The sequence below is a fragment of the Hylobates moloch genome, unplaced genomic scaffold (genome assembly GCF_009828535.3).
Source record: "Hylobates moloch isolate HMO894 unplaced genomic scaffold, HMol_V3 SCAFFOLD_19, whole genome shotgun sequence".
Lineage (NCBI taxonomy): Eukaryota > Metazoa > Chordata > Mammalia > Primates > Hylobatidae > Hylobates > Hylobates moloch.
The window spans coordinates 41,044,035-41,062,730 of NW_026652294.1; the positions used below are offsets into that span (position 1 = coordinate 41,044,035).

The window sequence follows — 18,696 nt, forward strand, 5'->3', positions numbered from 1 at the left end:
GGAGATGCAGTAGAGTCTGTTGGCCATAGATTCAAGTTCAAAGTGTTCGGTGGGGAGTAGGGGTGAGTATGGCCCTGGGCACATGGAGCTGGAGGCATCTGCTCAGAGATAGTGGTGAGATCCTACAGGCTGACTAGGAGTTCACAGAGAAAGAAAGGACCTTGGGCTGAACCTTGGTGTATGCTCTTGCTTAAGCAGTGGGAGAAGAATTATTCTCCCCCAGCACGCCTCAGGCCCAATCCCTCCCTCTCCTGTGCCCTTCATTAGTGCATGCAACACCCCCAGGGCCCCTCTCCCAGACTCTCAAAGAACCAGGTCTTCATCTTTTTCGCCTCTAACCAGACTAGTGCCCAACACTCAGGGACTACATGAGGAATGGACGATGTGAGTTCTGAGAATCAGGCAGAGAAACCAAATGAGGAGGGGGGATACAAGAAGAAGTAAGTACAGCTGCCCGTTGAACAACACGAGGGTTTAGAGGTGCTAACCCCTATCTCCCCATGTGGTTGAAAATCTGTACATAACTTTTGACTCCCTCAAAAGTTAACTACTAACAGCCTACTGTTGACTGGAAGCCTTAGCGAAAACCTGAACAGTTGATTAACATGTATTCTGTATGTTATCCATATTACAAACTTTATTCCTAAAGTAAGCTAGAGAAAAATAAAACGTTAAGAAAATCATAAGGGGCCGGGCACAGTAGCTCACACTGTAATCCCAACACCTTGGGAGGCTGAAGTGGGAGGATGGCTTGAGCCCAGGAGTTCAAGACCAGCCTGGGCAGTCTGGTGAGTGAAACCCCATCTCTACAAAAATAAATGAACATAAAAAATAAAAATAAATTAACCTGGTACAGTGCATGCCCGTAGACCCAGCTACTAGGCAGGCTGAGGCAAGAGTATCCTTGAACCCTGGAAGTTGAGGCTGCAGTGAGCCAAGATTGCTCCACTGCACTCCAGCCTGGGCAACAGAGTGAGACCCTGTCTCTAAATAAATAAATAAAATCATAAGAAAGAGAAAATACACCTACAGTACTGTACCGTATTTACTGATTCCATAAGTTTACATCATCTGTTTAAAAGATGAAACCTTTGAAATGGTGGCAGCCGCAGCTGCAGACCTCAATCTACGGTACCTGACAAGCAACTGAACTTTTTCTTGTAATGTCAGGACTTTTCTCTGCTTCTGGGGAATGTTTCCAGCATCACTAGTGGCACACTCTATGGGTCCCATGGTGTTATTCGAGGCTTATGGCATTGCACTAAACATGATGAAAAATACATAGAACAGTGAGGGCTCACATTTTACTGCGATACCCAATTTACTGGAGTGATGAACTGTTCATCCAGGGCTGATTAGCATCACATGCCATTTTAAGCCGATGCTCTCAACACCTGAGCTCACTGCAATAACAACCAGGGGTGGCCGCGAAATTACTACAGTGTATACTATGGCTAGTTTTATGCAGTTATGATTAATACTACGTCTTTGCCTTTGTTTACATTTTGCTTAAATGTGAATGGTGCCATATACAGTCTGAGTGTTTGTGTGGGTAAAATTTTAAAAATTTTTACTTTCTATAGATTTGTATGTATTTTATGGTAGTAAATGATAAACTAGTATCGAAGATATTTTATGCATTTGCAGCATGTCTAACATTTTCTTAATTTTTTGGTATTTCTAGACTAGGTAGTCTGTCTTCAATTTTTCTCAAATTGTCACAAATCTCCAAAAATATTTTCCAATATATTAATTGAAAAGAATCCACGTATAAGTAGATCTGTGCAGTTCAAATCCATTGTCTGAGAGTCAACTGTAGTTAAGAGTGTCCGGCCGGCTGCGGTGGCTCATGCCTGTAATCCCAGCACTTTGGAAGGCCCAGGTGGGCGGATCATGAGGTCAAGAGATGGAGACCATCCTGGCTAACACAGTGAAACCCCATCTCTACTAAAAATACAAAAAATTAGCCAGGCATGGTGGTGGGCACCTGTAATCCCAGCAACTGGGGAGGCTGAGGCAGGAGAATCACTTGAACCTGGGAGGCGGAGGTTGCAGTGAGCCAAGATTGTGCCACTGCACTCCAGCCTGGGTGACAGAGCGAGACTCCATCTCAAAAAAAAAAAAAAAAAAAAGTGTCCAAGTGAGATGCCAAAGAAAATGCTCACTGAATACAGAGAGGGTGTGTCTCATTTATCTTGGAAAGGGAAATATGGAAGAGTGATGGGTGTAGACTTGGATCACAGGCACACAAGGAGCTATGAGCATAGGATGCAAAGGGAAGCAAGATCTTTAGATAAGACGCCATTAAAGAAGAGAACAAGAAAGAGGACAGGCCACAGACCGTGGTTGACTCCAGACCAAGGGCTGTGCTGGGCAGAGAGCTCCCGTGAGGTGACTGCACCCAGTTTCTTGTACATATCATGGTAGAGCCCTCAGACCCTTATAAAATTTCTATGTGTCCCACCCCATGAAAGATTCCTAGTATTGGCCAGGCGCAGTGGCTCATGCCTGTAATCCCGGCATTTTGGGAGGCCAAGTCAGGTGGATCGCCTGAAATCAGGAGTTCAAGGCCAGCCTGGCCAACATGGTGAAATCCTCTCTCTACTAAAAATATAAAAATGAGCCTGGTGTGGTGGTGGGTGCCTGTAATCCCAGCTACTCAGGAGGCTGAGATAGGAGAATCGCTTGAACCCAGGAGAGGGAGGTTGCAGTGAGCTGAGATCGCGCCACTGCACTCCAGCCTGGGCGACAGAGTGAGACTCCACCTCAAAAAAAAAAAATTCCCAGTATCAAGTGGACATATCAGAAACGGCACCCAGTTGAAAAGGCCTCCAAATAGCCCTGATTCTAAGGGACCCCATAGCTTGGTTTCCCCTTCTTGCAGCCATTCATATCCCACTGTGACATCTCGTTCCATCCATCACTGTGTACCAGCCGCACTATCATTTACTCAATATTTTTTTCGAACTGACTTATATCCCACTGAAATACAGTCTGGCCCTAAGCAATAATATCTATGAAATCACAGATTTGATTTGGTTTCTTTCTACTACACACTAAAATAAACATAACTTTAAAACTGTCATCTCCACATGATCTAAAATTATCTCACGGATCCTTACTTGGAAACTCGGCACACTTTGAGAAATACTGTCTCTGGCTACACATCAATTCACCATGCAGCATCCACAAAGTGGTTCTGGAGATTCTTTTTTTTAATCCAGAAAACCAAACTTGAATTCTCTACTGACCACGTCCCCACAACGACAGGAATGTGGTACCCGGCATGTGCCTGAATCTCTGGGAGATTAAGGGCATGGCAAAAGGAGATGCAGGGGACTTCCCTCCAAGAAGCATCTGACAGCCGCCCCAGGACACTGCCTATCAAACCAACAATAAGAGGAAAAGAACAGGAAAAAACTCATCCAGTCTTAAAAACAAAATCCAAAAATGACAAACAGAATCAGAGAAAAAAAAAGAAAAAAAACTCGAGAACCATGAGGCCAATGAAGGAATGCAGAAAATCTTGCAAACCGCTGGGCGCGGTGGCTCACACCTGTCATCCCGGCACTTTGGGAGGCCGAGGCGGGGCGGATCACGAGGTCAGGAATTCCAGACCAGCCTGGCCAATATAGTGAAACCTCGGCTCTACTAAAAATACAAAAATTAGCTGGGCATGGTGCCTGTAGTCCCAGCTACTCAGGAGGCTGAGGCAGGAGAATCACTTGAACCTGGGAGTCGGAGGTTGCAGTGAGCCGAGATCGTGCCACTGCACTCCAGCCTGGGTGACACAGCAAGACTCTGTCTCAAAGAGAGAAAGAGAAAAAGAGAGAGAAAATCTTGCAAACCAAGATGAGTTGTAAAAGGGGAAGTAAGACTTCACACCTTCACCACTCTCTGCCCATAATCTGAGCTGCATTTCATGCCTCTGCCACTCCGTGTCTCTAATTTGGGATGCAGGATTTGCACTGACCTGAACACTGAGCAGCCAGCCCTCTCCTCTCAGCACAGACGCTGTCTGAGAGAACTGCCCATCATCCCTTTAGGTACAGCAATTCTCGGAAAACTAGACAGCAGGAAGTACAGGGTAGAACAAGGGGCGTGGGAGGGGTGCTCACAGTTCGGAGAGGTACAGATGCTACAGGCCAAGCCCAGCCAATGCCCTGGCTGCAGGGCATTGAGAAGAGACCCCGGGAACTGTGAGTTTTCACGTTCTCCATCAATTCGGAGTATCAGAGAACCAGATAGTAACATGACAGTTCACCAGGCAAAGGCCAATTCGAAAACAAAAACTGGACTGAGAGATGGGTGCATCATCGAACCTACAGGCAGGTAGCTGTGGGGGGAAGTCAACCTTCCCCCAAGCCGACAGTGTGCCAAGGCTAGTGACAGTCGATACTTTCTGTTGGTACATGCCACGTTTACATAGATCCTGCCGTGTTCAAGAATGCATAAAGAGGGGAAATATGCAAAAGCAGGGTGAGGAAACACCATCCTGAACGCACAAAGGAAGAGCACGTCTCAGAAAATCATTCAGAAGAAAAACTGTCAGGAAACTGTCAGAATCTAAGAAGCTGTGATTTCTTTGAAAGAGGAACAGCAAATCATAACAGAAAAAAAAAGCAGTTCAAATAAAAAGGATGACAAAGATAGTGGATGAGGTGAGGATTATATAAAAATTGCTCATTTAAATCCATATTTAGTTGTAGTTGTGGGTAATTGCAAATATAAACATTTAAATCAGTGACTTGCGGGGCTAACAGGAAAAGTGTCCCCAAATTGCAAAGGACAAAAAGCAAGGAAATCAAGAGTCTACGTAACATATAAGTTTAAGAAATATTCCATTATTAAAGACCAGAATAGGCTAAAATTAATAACCAATTGCAATTAAAATTAGCAATCAATTATCAATAAAATTAATAATCAATTGCAAAAATAATCACAAATCATGCATATAGGCCAGGCACAGTGGCTCACGCCTGTAATCCCAGCACTTTGGGAGGCCAAAGTGGGCAGATCACTTGAGGTCAGGAGTTCAAGGCTAGCGTGGTGAACATGGTGCAACCCTGTCTCTACTAAAAATACAAAAATTAGCCAGGCATGGTGGTGCGCACCTGTAATCCCAGCTACTTCGGAGGCTGAGGCAGGAGAACTGCTTGAACCAAGGAGGTGGAAGTTGCAGTGAGTGGTGATCATGCCATCACAACCTCACGCCATTGCAATTGTGCCTGGGTGACAAAGCTAAACTCCATCTCAAAACAAAGAAAAAAGCGAAACAAAAAAAATCATTCATATAAACAGGCAAAAAGAGAAAGGGTTACCCAGGAAATCAGATTTTCCTCAGACTTCTCCTCTACCCTACTAGTGGCTAGAGAGCTCTTTCTACTAGAATAAAGGCTCCATACAGCAGGGATTTTGTTTTGCTCACTGCTCTATCATGGTGCATACAAGGCCTGGCGTCACCCCTTGGAAAGTGCTAGAAGACAAATCCCACTGAGCTTAAAGCTTCACAGGGTACAGTCATTGTTATGTCCATTGCTGTGGGTATTCAATAAATATTTGCTGAAGCTAAACTGCAAATATGAATTTTTACCCAAAACTGTGTGTAATTCAAGACATACAAATCCATCAAGTTGTATGAGTATTTCATATGAAAGAAATAGGAAGGTTCTCTTAGAAGCATGCAAGTGAAGACACCACCCCCTTACCCTCCAGGCACTGAGAGAGAAAATTAGGATGACAACACAGCCATGGGGAAGTAATAATACAAATACAATGCATATGTAAGTCATTTCTTGCTCAGTACAGACAAACTCCAGTGCAAAAATCCAGTGACCTGTGTGCTGCCTGGTGGATTTTCCAGCTCATTGGGGGTGAAAATTAGTGCCTTAGTATTTCATTCACCTCCTTTTCTGCTACTGTCCATCCCAGAACCAGGATACGAGTTTCTCCTACAAGGCCAGTGCAGATGAAGCACTGGGCCATGTGTGAGGAGCACGCATAACTGATGTTCCCTTTCTGTCCAGGCGCATGCCAACAATGAGGACTATTCAAGCTTTAGGGACACTGTGCTGGGAGGATCCACAAACAAGAAGTCTTTGTTTTTCGTGTCCACCAAAGCAACACTGTGCTATGTAAGGCACCACAGAGGCCATTTTCTTTGCCGTGGAACTTGTCTTGATTTTCTGCATGTTAAAAACTCATATTGAATGGACCAAGTCTTGTTTTCTTCCTTAAATCGGGTAAGACCAATAAACCACCCCATGGCAATGCTTTCTGTCATCAAAACCCTCTTTATATCATCCTCCCTCTAAGAGCTGTCCCTGCTTTAGAAATTAAAGTATCCAGTATGATCTCAATATGGATAATAGCACTCCCTCACCCAAATGAAGTACTAAAGAAAGACACAGACACATTAACAAAGCTTATCTTTGTATTGGGGGATTCTCTGGTTGTTTCAATTCTATTTCTTTCACCAGTTTTAAAATTTTACCTTATTTAATTTTTTGATTTTTAAAATGTGTTTTGATTTTTTTTTTTTTTTTTTTTTTTTTTGCAATCTCGGCTCACTGCAAGCTCCACCTCCCGGGTTCATGTCATTCTCCAGCCTCAGCCTCCTGAGTAGCTGGGACTACAGGTGCCTGCCACCACGCCCGGCTAATTTTTTGTATTTTTAGTAGAGATGGGGTTTCACTGTGTTAGCCAGGATGGTCTGGAACTCCCGACCTCATGATCCGCCCACCTCGGCCTCCCAAAGTGTTGGGATTACAGGCGTGAGCCACCACATCCGGCCTGAAATTACTTTTAAAATCAGCAAATCATCGTATACAATCCTAAATATACTATATGATCCCAATTATGGAGAAAAATATACACAGCATGAAAAAGAATGCCCCTAATTATTTTCTTATTTCAGTTTTTCTATATTTTCCATGTTTTCTATAATGAGCATATTAATTTTAATGCCTTTTTAAAATTCTAAGCTTATTTTCTATTATCAGCTAGTACATGAATATCACCTTACTAAAAATATTTAAACAAGTCCAATAAAACCCACCTTGACATATCCCATCACACTTGACATCCCCTAAAATGACCACTATTTATCAGGTAGGGTTTATTGTACTATCTTTCAAATGGCAAGACAGTTGGCGGGGTGGGGGCACTTTATTGTTAAGAAAACAAAGACAAAATGACTTTCTCAACCAATGCAAGGCTAACACAAAAATTAGAGACGGAAGGCACCTTAGTAATCATCTGACCACATCTCACCATTTTACAGATGGGCAAACTGAGGCCCGGAGACAGAGCTTGGACACCAAGTCTCCCCAGTACCCACACAGAGTCCTCTCCTTGCCCTCTGCCCGCCGTAAACCTGGGTGCAGATGTCACCCCCATGACTAGAGGGCTAGCACATGGTCACACGGCACAGCAGAACCAAGGCCCCATTCAGGACCACTCCCCAAGCTGACCTCCACACTGCTGGGAAAGGCGACCCTCTCCATCAGGCCCAGCTCTCTTCTGCTCAAGCACAAGCTACTTCCTGTCTGTTAGCAGCCAGGCAGACCCCATGAAAGGAAGGGCCCAGGGAGGAAACATCTGTGTATACAAGAGGGGTGAAGTCATAAGCCCTCTTGACTTTCCCTTTTGGCAAATCCTCTTCTGCCTAATTTTTTTCCCCTACATCATTGAGATGCAAAGCTCCATTCAAACAAGGGGGCCTGGAAGACTCCAGCAGCTTCTAGAAACCAACACTTATATTCTGCTACAGAGATTCTCAAAAGAAGGTATGTCTTGTTGCACTGGGGTGTGGGCGGGGCTAAGAACAGAAGATATATGTCCCGCAAACCACTCAGTTGACCACAGACATCCATGTGCTTACCCCTAAACCCAGCTTCTGCCCTTCAGCCAAGCAGAGAGGAAGCTCAAATGCAGGTTCCACAGCTTCTCAGCCATATAACCTTGGCCAAGGCACTTCAGCTCTACAAACCTCATCTTTTGTCTTTTCCACATAGGAAAACGCAGATGCCACCACCCACTTCATAGAATTTTTGCAGGGACTAAATAAGACAGTAGAAACAATGGTAGGTATATATTAGCGTCATCCCATACTTTCCCATCCCCTTGAGAAAAGCCATCAACTGAGGTCACCAACGCTGAGTCACTCATGTTACACGGACTTTCCCAACAGCAAGGCTATACTCTCCAGAACGACACCTTCTAACCATTCTGACATAGACTGAGCTGACTGAAGGAACAAGAGAAAGAGCAAGTGAATGACGAGACTAGAATTCAAAGAACCATCAGAATAGGTTCTCATCAATGCTTTGCACGCCTAGAGCCCTCCAAGTCAATACATTTGGAAAAGACGTGGTTTCTTGGCTCGCATGGACTGTCCGCTAAAGTAACTAAAGCCATTAGACAGACAGAAAGCTGACGGAGACCCGCCAGTAAAACTCACAGGGCGGAGAATACACGCGCAAGTCCATGAGGGCTACAACCATAGAAAGCTGCTGGGGTAAATGAAAACAAGACCCAGAAACAAACATGGTCCTTGACCAAGAACCGCAAACAAACCAGTGCAAGACCCTGGCAAACTTCCGAAAATGGCCGCATATGCCTTCATTTGAACACTCTTGCCATGGGCAAGGACACTCCAAGAAAATATCATCCTCCAGATCGATCGCTCAAGCTCCCAATGAGACAGGCCGGATAACAGGCAGGAAAAACGGGTTAAGTTTCCCTTTTTCCCCAGCATTGGATATCCCCCAAATCACATTCACTGCCTTTATCTCACCACTAGATCTTATCTTTTTGTTGTTTTTAGTAGCTAAAGGACCACTGTGGACCAGTAACTTGATATACAGTAGTTTATTTGACCCTTATAAAAACCCTGGGAGGGAAGTATTTATTTTCATTTTATAATCGGGCTAGCCTGAACCCAGTGGTCTGTCTCCAAGGCTGGTGCTAATTCCATCTCACCCCACACTGTCCCCCGATTCCTCCATCTACAATCAGAGAAAGCTGATGGGCTGAATGAAAATGAGCCCCAGAAACAAACCTGGTCCCTGACCAAGAACTGCAAAAGGCAGTTCCCAAAACACTTTCCCATCATACCTGAGGCTCCTCTGCAGCGTCTAGGCATCTGATATCCAAAGGCAAATACTCCAGGGTGGAAGTTACAGTTGAAGCCAAATTGATAATCAGGTAGAAAGTAACAGCAGATTGCCAGTGGGGAGCCTCATTAACCGGTGGGAGGGGTCCCAGCGGGGAGAAACAGGTCTAAGAGGGCAGGTAGGAAACTACCAAGAGAAGCATCTCCACAGCAAAGAGCCGTGACCAGCACCCTCGTGACACCCTAGAAGGATGCCAACTGAGTGCCACAGACTGCGTAGCTGTGAGTTTTGTTTTTCAGCTGGCTGAGCTGGGAGTCACAGAAGGCAGCCCCTGCCCACCCATGCAAAGCAAGCGGCACAGGCTGCCAGAGGCTCCGTCCTCGCCCTGACGCACTCACACTCAGTCACCAGAAAGCCCCTCTCATGTAGGCTGAATTCTGGAAGCCTGGGTTCAACTCTCCAGCCCAGAAGGGGAACCACCTTGCTCTGTCTAGTGGGCCAGGCTCCTCACTTTGGGGCTGTCTCCTGGGCAATTTAGCCCCTGCCCATGCCCAGCTTCTCCTCCCCCATGCACAGTCACACCTCATCCCCACAGCGGCTCTCCTTTGGGTGGCCTGAGATGAGTGGCCTTCATCCCTTACTCACGGGAGCTCCTCGAGAACAACAACAGCGTCATACTCAAATCCATCCCCAGGCACAGAAAATGTACACAATAAACACACATTGGCTAGACGGAGTTCTTCCTGGTCTCTGAATAGGGTTTGCAGCTCACCTAGAAAGTGGGTTTCTTACTTTCCTGGGGTCACCCAGGCACCAAGGCAGGGGAAGAGAGGGAAAGGAGAAGGCAGAGACAAAAGCACTGCCCATACATTTATCTATTTTACCCTAGGAGGGGTCTGGGCTACTTAAATGCTCTCAGGGGTCCCCAAACCACAAATGAATAAAATGGACCAAGGGGAAAAGATCATCAATGGCTTCGCAGGCCTAGGGCCCTCCAAGTAAATACATTTGGAAAAGATGTGGTTTCTTGGCTCACATGCACTGTCCACTAAAGTAACTAAAGCCATTAGACAGAGAGAAAGCTGAAGGAGGCCAAGTGATCTTCTATAAAAACAGCAGTCTGAGTTACCAATGCTGGATCTGAAATGTACATATGTGGCTGGCTCTTTGCCTATATGATTTTAAAGAACTGGCATATTTTCACCCAAGGACCCCCAGTGCCTGAATGCTTGGTCATCCTGGAGAAGCCCCTGTTTGTAGGGTCACACACCACCGGCCCCATGGGAAGGGAGCCCAGGAACCATCTCTCCAGAACAGTTGAAGGCACCAGGCCTCTTCATCAACGTGGCATCTGTGGAGCCCACAGATGCAAGTGCTGAATCGTCTAGAAAAAACGGGACTGAGGATTTGCTGAGATCTCAGAATCTGGAAGAACTCCTCCAGCCCTCTCCGCAGGTACCAACTCTGCTTGGAGGGGCACAGCAGTGAGATCCTTAACTCCTCTTTGGCTAGGGAGCCTCACCTCTCTCCCACATGGGTCTTAAAAGGAGAGGAGAAAGTGACAATAACAGGTGCTGGCGTCCTATCCATCCCCTGAGCATCAGAGTGGTGATTCTCAAGCTTCAGCACGCATTGGAAGGGCTGTTAGGACACAGTCTGCTGGGCCCACCCTCCGAGCTTCTGGATCCGTAGGTTTGGGTACCATCCAACTATCTGGATTTCTCACAAGCCCCCAACTGATGCAGCTGCTGCACACGTAGGCACTCCACTTTGAGAATCACTGGTTTCAAGAGAAAAACAAAGACGGTCTGTTCTAAATCGACCTCTGGACCTAGAAGATTAATCTTTAGGAAACCTAAATTCACTTTCAGAAAGAAAGAGACTCTTTTAACTTTTTTTTTGAAAAGCATGGCCCTCTTACTTTCCTTCTTTTCATAGACATGGGTGCAGGGAATATTTCCTGCTTTCCCTAACCATAAGAAAAGGAATCCAAATGAAATGAATAATGGCAACTGTTGCACTATTGGCCTTAGCGCTGGTAACAGCAGAGATGGGTGGGGACTGCGCAAATTGGAAACCCACTACTTATCATCAGCATATTGTTGCCAAGCAGGGCGGCAGGCTCGGCGTTGCTAGAGCGTCTCGTTTTTGCAAGAGAAGCTGGAAATCTGGATTTTTAATGTAAAACCTGCAGATTTTAAGATGTTGGCAACCAACTGAAACATTTTTAAATGAAACCATGGGCAACCAAAAACAATACACCACCAAAAAAACCCCCATGATTCTGCATTTGATTTTGCATACTGGCTACCAGTGTGCAACACCTGATTGTACCTGTCGGGGACCTTTATAAGCAGTTGTTTGAAGACGGGGTTCCCTGGTTCTAACGAATTGAATACCACCGACCTTAGACTAAAGTACCAATCAGCATGTCTGCTCCATACCACACATCCTTTTAGCCAGGACCTCTTACACTGGTGGGTGCAGCTGGGTGCCAGCTTCCAGGGGATCTGTGAACCCCTTCCAAGGGCTGCAAATGTGTGGCCCGCTCCCACCACCCGAGAACTGGGCTCCCTGATCCTGGGCTTAACCTTCTTTGGAAAGGAAGCACAAGACAAGATTCCCGAGGCAGAAGGGACCCTGGAAAGCCTGTCCTACTCAGCCTTTGGAAAGAGGAGCAGCTCATCAGCCGAGAAGGTTTGGAAGTGGAGGAGGTGTGTAAGAAAGCTGAAACAGGTTAAGGAATGAGGCAAACACCACCAGGAGAAAGCAGTCAGGGGCGACGCCACACATCAAGCAGGCTGATAGAAGAGAAGGAATCTGGGAACGGAGGAGGAAGCCAGCCAGGCACAGTGGCCTGGGGTAGGATAGGTGCACATCCTCGGGTCTGAATGTGAAATGACACAGCCATCGTGGTGAGCAGAGAGATGCCCATGGGTAGCAAGCCCAAGCGCTGGAAGCTAGCACCTGGGAACATGGGGCATGGTGGGAAGGAAGGTTGGATCCACGCCTCGTGGGAGGTGTAAGGTACCCAAACCTGCAGAGGTAGGGAGAGTAGGAAAGTGTGCTCTGGGGCCACTGGGAAGAATGCACGGTGATGTGGCCGTAGGCATCCTCACTCTGCCCATAGGAGCTGTCCCCTGGCGGACCTCAGGCCCTGGCCACCTCCCCGTTCCCAGACTTCCCGCTTTCCAACTGGCTTGTTCATCCCTGTCTGTACCGCATGGCACATCAGCTTCCCAAAATGACGTTGCATCCTGATCCTCACCCCACTGAAAACCCGTCCCCTCCCTTTCCAGGTTGGCCAGGTTTTCCCCCACAAGGAAATCGGCAGCCACCTCCTGGAGACAGTCCAGGCCCATTCAGCCACCGCTGGAGGCCAGCAGTTTTCAAACTTTATTTTCAAAGTCTGATTCACAATAAAAAACACATTTTACTTCACAACTCAATATACAAAAGCAAAGCAAAAGTTTCATGGAACAATGCTTGCCCTTGCCACATGTAACACGCTCTGATATTTTTCCGCTCTGGTTTTTGTGCGGGTTGACACTGATTGCTTGCACTGTGTGACTCATGATGTACGGTCTGGAAAACAATGCTTTACCTGGTCCCAATCTCCATTTTTAGAATCTCTTCTTTTAACTCCATCTCAATCAACAACCCCTATAAAGGATTCCTTCATGACACTTTCTTTGACCCGCCAGGTAGAAGTGAATTATCCCCAATTCTGAATCTCCCAGCCCCTGCAGACTGTATATCATTCCTGGGCACTTAGATGATAGTCATAATTTTTCTCTTTTCTAGAACACGGTCCAATGTCCGGGTGCAGTGGTTGATACCTATAATCCCAGCACTTTGAGATCGCTTGAGTTAAGGAGTTTGAGACCAGTCTGGGCAACATTGTGAGACCCCATCTCTACAAAGAATTTAAACATTAGCCAGGCATGGTGGTGCATGCCTGCAGTCCCAATTACCTGAGGGGCTGAGTTGGGAAGATTGCTTGAGCCCAGGAGTTTGAAACCAGCCTGGGCAACATAGTGACAGCCTGTCTCTACAAAAACTTTTAAAATTAGCCAGGCATGATGGTGCACACCTGTAGTCCCAGCTACTCAGGAGGCTGAGGTGGGAGGATCCCTTGAGCCCAGAAATTCGAGGCTGCAATGAACTATGAACATGCCACTGCACTTCATGCTGGGGAACAGAGTGAGACTCTGACTCTGGAAAAAATAAATAAATAAAAAATAAAAATAAATAAATAAAAGAACAAGGTCTGAGTTTTTGGCTCCAACACTTAAAATATCTGTCAAATGGGCCTGGCGCGGTGGCTCATGCCTGTAATCCCAGCACTTTGGGAGGCCGAGACGGGCGGATCACGAGGTCAGGAGATTGAGACCATCCTGGCTAACATGGTGAAACCCTGTCTCTAGTAAAAATACAAAAAATTAGCCGGGCGTGGTGGCGGGCGCCTGTAGTCCTAGCTACTCGGGAGGCTGAAGCAGGAGAATGGCGTGAACCCAGAGGCGGAGCTTGCAGTGAGCTGAAATCACGCCACTGCACTCCAGCCTGGGCTACGGAGCGAGACTCCATCTCAAAAAAAAAAAAAAAAAAAAAAAATATCTGTCAAATGTTTGATGTGATAGAAGCCCGAATGACATATTCTGACAGCAATAAAACTGTACTACATTTCACACCATACTAATCAGAGGAGCTGTCTGAAGAAACTCCATCTTCAGACAACTCCTCTGGCTGGGCCAGTGTTCTGACACCGGTGTCACCCTCTTCCAGCCACAGGAGAACAGAGATGTGGCCTGCTATGGTGGGATGCCTTATAGTTTGCAATCCACTCTGCTCTCAGACACATCACGCCCCTATCACAGTCCTCAATAGGTTCACACTGGCCATAACATTGACTCACTGCAATGCCAGGGGAAGATATTTAGCACATCTTGAGGTTAGCTGGGGAAATGGAGCCTCAGAAAAGTTGACAAAACGGTCACACAGGTAGAAAGTGGCTGAATCCACGCAAATCCAAGTTTTGTAGATTCAAACTCCCATGCTCTTTCCAGAGGCTGATCCAGATCAAGTTATACAATCCTGTGTTCATTACACGTCTCCGGCTTGCAAAACCGGAAAGGAACATCCGGGCATGCTGTCTGCGCTGTACCCCCTTTCACTTTTGTGTACACCCACACACGGCCTGGTCCCATGACAGAATGCACACAAACGTGGCATGCATGAGTAAGTCAGAAGACTGGTGTGGACCTGGTGTCCCGTCCCACTTTCCCCAGAGCAGCTGCATGACATCTGGCAGAGCATGTCACCTCCCTGAGCATCTCCCTCATCTAGAACCTGAGGGAGCTCTATCTGCTGGTTCCCAAGGACCTTCTCAGGCTTATCCTGAGAACTCTACCGTGCCACTTGGAGCCGCGTGGCCTCTACAAAATCTTGCTACACTGGGGAATTAAGAAAAGGCAAACTGAGAAGATCCAAAACAGGAAACTGAGGTAAATCCCAGGAAATCAAGAAAAACTCACTTCCCACAGAGCTCATCTCAGATACATCCTCTGCCCAAGTGGCCTTCTCTTCTTTCCAGACCCTTGGGTCACAGTGCGACCCAGGCTCACTGGATGCATGAGGAGGACTGACACACAGGAAGACAGAAGAGTCTCCCAGAAGCCCCCAGAGCACAGCCAAACCCTAGCCAAGCAAGAGGTCATCCAAGGAAGATTTCTCCTCCTACAGGAGTGGTGGCTGCCTCGCACTCAACCTGGTCCAATTAGCTTCAAGCATCTCCATCAAAGATAACCAGCAGAGCCCTAGTTCCAACTCACCTCAGCCTCGTGGTGTGTCCTTATGCAAATCTGACACGCTGGTCATTTTCTGCCACCATCCCCACATCCGCTGCTTCCCTGTGGCATCGACTAATCCACTGTGCAAAGCAGCATTTATATATAGAAAGTTGCAGCCACGCAGGTTAGCATTAAAATAGAGACTTGACGTTGCCGTGGCAACCAAACAAATGATATTCAAAATGAAAGAGAAGTATTCTGCAATCGGGAAAGCATGTCCACAGCCTTCCAGGGCAGCTGGGCCGCTTACCCCTGAGGGTGGGTGGGATGCCTCTGGAGAAGTGCCTGGTCTTGATGAACCTCCACCTCCCCATTAGGTCACCCACTCTGCTTTCAGCTGCAGCCATCATCCCCTGCTCGCGCTCCTTCCGGTCTGGAGTGGACCCGAGGCCAAGACACTGAGGGAGTGTGATGATCCAACCAGGTAGAGCAATCTGCAAAAATTCTACTCCTTAAAGCGCCGAGGAGAAGCAGCCCTGGTTCTTTAGTAATGATGCTTCTGGAAATAAGGCTGGCCTTCTGCCACTGCCTGCCACAACGAAGAGTCGAGAGGCCAGCAGCTAGCCAAGTGACACTGGGCAGGCTTCTGTACCTCTCTGAGCTTCCAGCTTAAAATGAGCCAGGAATGGGAGGAGGGAGCAGCAGCGTAGGGTCTTCAACCTCATGACTCCAGGATGTGCGACTTTTCCCTGCTACCACTACCTCCTTTTTCTACATTCCTCTTGGATATTGCTGAAGCCCCAGGGCCAGACAGAAGCTACTGATTCCCAGGTCTGGCACATGGAATAACCCTGTCACTTTCATTCTGTACACCTGGCCACCACCCAGAAAGCCCACAGTCCCCAAGACAGAATGTCTAGATTCTGGTCTTCAAGGAGCTCCTAACAAGGCTAGGGGCCTTGAACAAATCTTGGACCTTTCTGGGGCTCATTTCTAAATGTCAAAATCAAGTGTGATCTAGAAAGACTTAAATTTAAAAGACTGACAATACCAAGTGCCGGCAAGGATGCAGAGCAACTGGAATTCTCATACGTTGCTCGTGGGAACACAAAATGGTATGGTCCTTCTGCAGGGCAGTGTGGCAGTTTCCTGCAACATTAAACATACATTTCCCACGTGGCCCAGTGATCCCACATGTAGCCTGTGTTTCTAAACCAGGAGCGACTTTGTCCCCTGACCGAGGACATTTGGCAAGCCTTGGACAGATTTACGGGTTATCATGATGGAGGTGGGAGAGGCTGAGGGAGTGCATTAGCTCCCTGCAGAGACATCTGTTGTTTCCAAAGAGACACCTAGAACCAAGAGTACCTCTGACCTAAGCTGAGGGCCACAGAAGGGCCTTGGCTGTGCAAATCCACCGAAGGCTCTGCAAATGGCCTCCCTTCTGACCCAGCCCAAGCTCCTAAGCCGGGACCAAAACCGACTGTGCCAATCTGCTTCCCTCTCCTGGAGCAGTTCCCAAACCAAATGCAAACCTCATGGTTGCCCCACTGAACCCTGGAAGAACACAACTTCCTACTTACCCAGAACAACAACTTCAAAGCCACTTTGCATGGTTGCTGGCTCCGAAGCCACACAGAGATGACGGATTACAAGGATGAAATCAGAACCATATGGATTTCATATTCAGCAAAATAAACAGAATTACAGCATTGGGGTTGGGCTCAAGAAACCAGGGGGCTGTGTGTTTGGCCCAGAGCCCGGGCTTGGTGGCCCCCAGCATGGGCTGGGTTCTCCCAGCCTCTCCTCCCCACCCATGACTCCCACAAACAGCGCCAGGGGCGTCCAGCCTGCTGTCTGCCCCTCCTTGCCAAGGCCCCAGCGAGCAATCCTGCTTCGGCTGACATTTTCGTGTTTTATTGAGTTTTTTTATATCCTCTTTTATGGCACAGTTGAAGATAGTTCAGCTTCTTTTCTAGCTTCATCCAAAGATGCACACAAGCACCGACAGGAATGCTGTGTTGTTAATGACAGTGTGACAGCTCTGGAGCCTCTGGGGGGAAGCTGTGGGAGGGGGCAGCTGTGGCACCCACCCCCTTTCGGGCCCCTGGTTCATTTCTCCCACAGCGAACTGTGCTGGGCGTTCCCACTCCCAGCCTCCCTCTCAGCCCAGAACAGAGAAACTCTTTCCTCTCCTGGTTTCTAGGGGAACAATATGGCAACTCCATGTGTAGCCTGTGTTTCTGAACCAGGGGCAATTTTGCCCCCAGGGGCCAATGGGGCAATATTTCGTGACATTTACTGGCCAAGGATGCTGCTAAACACTCAACAATGCACAGGACCGCCGCCCACAACAAAACAATCATCCAGCCCGAAATGTCAACAGCAATACGGCCGAAAACCCTGGTACAGACACGCTGACCAGGCTTCAGTTGGTTTCCCGTGCCCCCGACCGAGGTGCATGTCCACAGAGGGATCAAGCTCAGGACTTTTAGAGATCACAGACAAGTTCTGACCTACATGAAGCAGGAAATTTACTAGTCTGGTAATTACTTTAAAGTAAATTCTAGGCTGGGCACAATGATTCATGCTTGTAATCCCAGCACTTTGGGAGGCCAAGGCGGGTGGATCACTTGAGGTCAGGAGTTCAGGACCAGCCTGGCCAACATGGCAAAACCTCGTCTCTACTAAAAATACACAAATTAGCTGGGCATGGTGGTGCGTACATGTAATCTCGACAACTCAGGAGGCTGAGACATGAGAATCACTTGAACCCGGGAGGTGGAGGTTGCAGCGAGCTGAGATTGCGTCACCGCACTCCAGTCTGGGCGACAGAGTGAGACTCTGTCTCAAAAATAAAATAAAATAAAATAAAAAATAAAATAAATTCTACAACTGATCGGGATATCATTTGATCTTCCAATGATTCTCCATGGATATAGAGAAAAGTTAAACAAACTTTAAAAACATAAAATGCATCTTGCCCATAGAAACCACACGAACACAGTGGGCACAGATCATTTAAATATCCTGATGTGAATAACTTTAAATAACACAGCTAATTCTGCTTTGCTGGTGGGTTGCTTTTTGGTCTCAGAAATCCCTGAACCAGCAAATCAGGGCTGCTCACATCCCTATTCTCTCCCTTTCCTTTCTTCTCTCCCCCAGGAGTGCTGAGCCACCATTAGCTGACGCTAATTCCTAATGACCCTGCAGATCTCAGCTCCCACCGCAAATGCCCTCTCACCCCCCAGGAGCCTGTGGGTAGCCGAGCAGTCCTGCACAACGTGGGTGAGGCCTGCAATACTCAGGGCAGCCCAGGGGAAGGCGGGGATGTCCAGGGAGCTCCATCCACACTGTGTAGACATCAGGGGGCACACAGTAGGATGGACCCCTTCCCCCAGCAAAGGCAACCCTTGCCTCGCTCTGTGCTCCCACTTACCTACTGGCTGGGTTTCCCAGAGTGGGCCAAGAAAGGGAAGCAGAGTGGCTCTGTGGTGGTTTCATGGGGTTTCCCCCAGAGGAACAGACAGGCAGAGCTTGCTAATGCCACTTCTTTGTCATTCTTGCAAAAGGAGTGCCTGCTCCTGCCTACCTCTATCAAAATAATAGGCAACGGCATGGTGGCACCTGGCACACGTGTGTGTGTGTGTGTGTGTGCGCACATGCACACGCATGATACTCACAAAGACATCCCATGTCCTACACCACAGGAGAGCCCCTGCCATCCTGCTCTCTCTGCTGAGGAAACCTCTTATTTAACTTCTCTGTTGCAATGATCCACCATTTTC

General features: G+C 47.4%; 1 protein-coding gene across 3 annotated transcripts in view; it reads right to left on the bottom strand.

Moving 5' to 3' along the window:
- Positions 1-18,696, bottom strand: part of GAS7 (growth arrest specific 7) — a 279,805-nt gene that overhangs the window by 122,214 nt on the left and 138,895 nt on the right. The window contains exon 1 of one of the 3 annotated variants that reach the window (XM_032139670.2): positions 14,948-15,026. The exons of 1 other annotated variant lie outside the window; for it this stretch is intronic. The gene's annotated coding sequence lies outside the window, so the exon portion shown is untranslated. Of the gene's footprint in view, positions 1-9,117; positions 9,273-14,947; positions 15,027-18,696 lie in introns of those variants that run through there. One more of the 3 variants, XM_032139673.2, reaches the window with a different exon arrangement.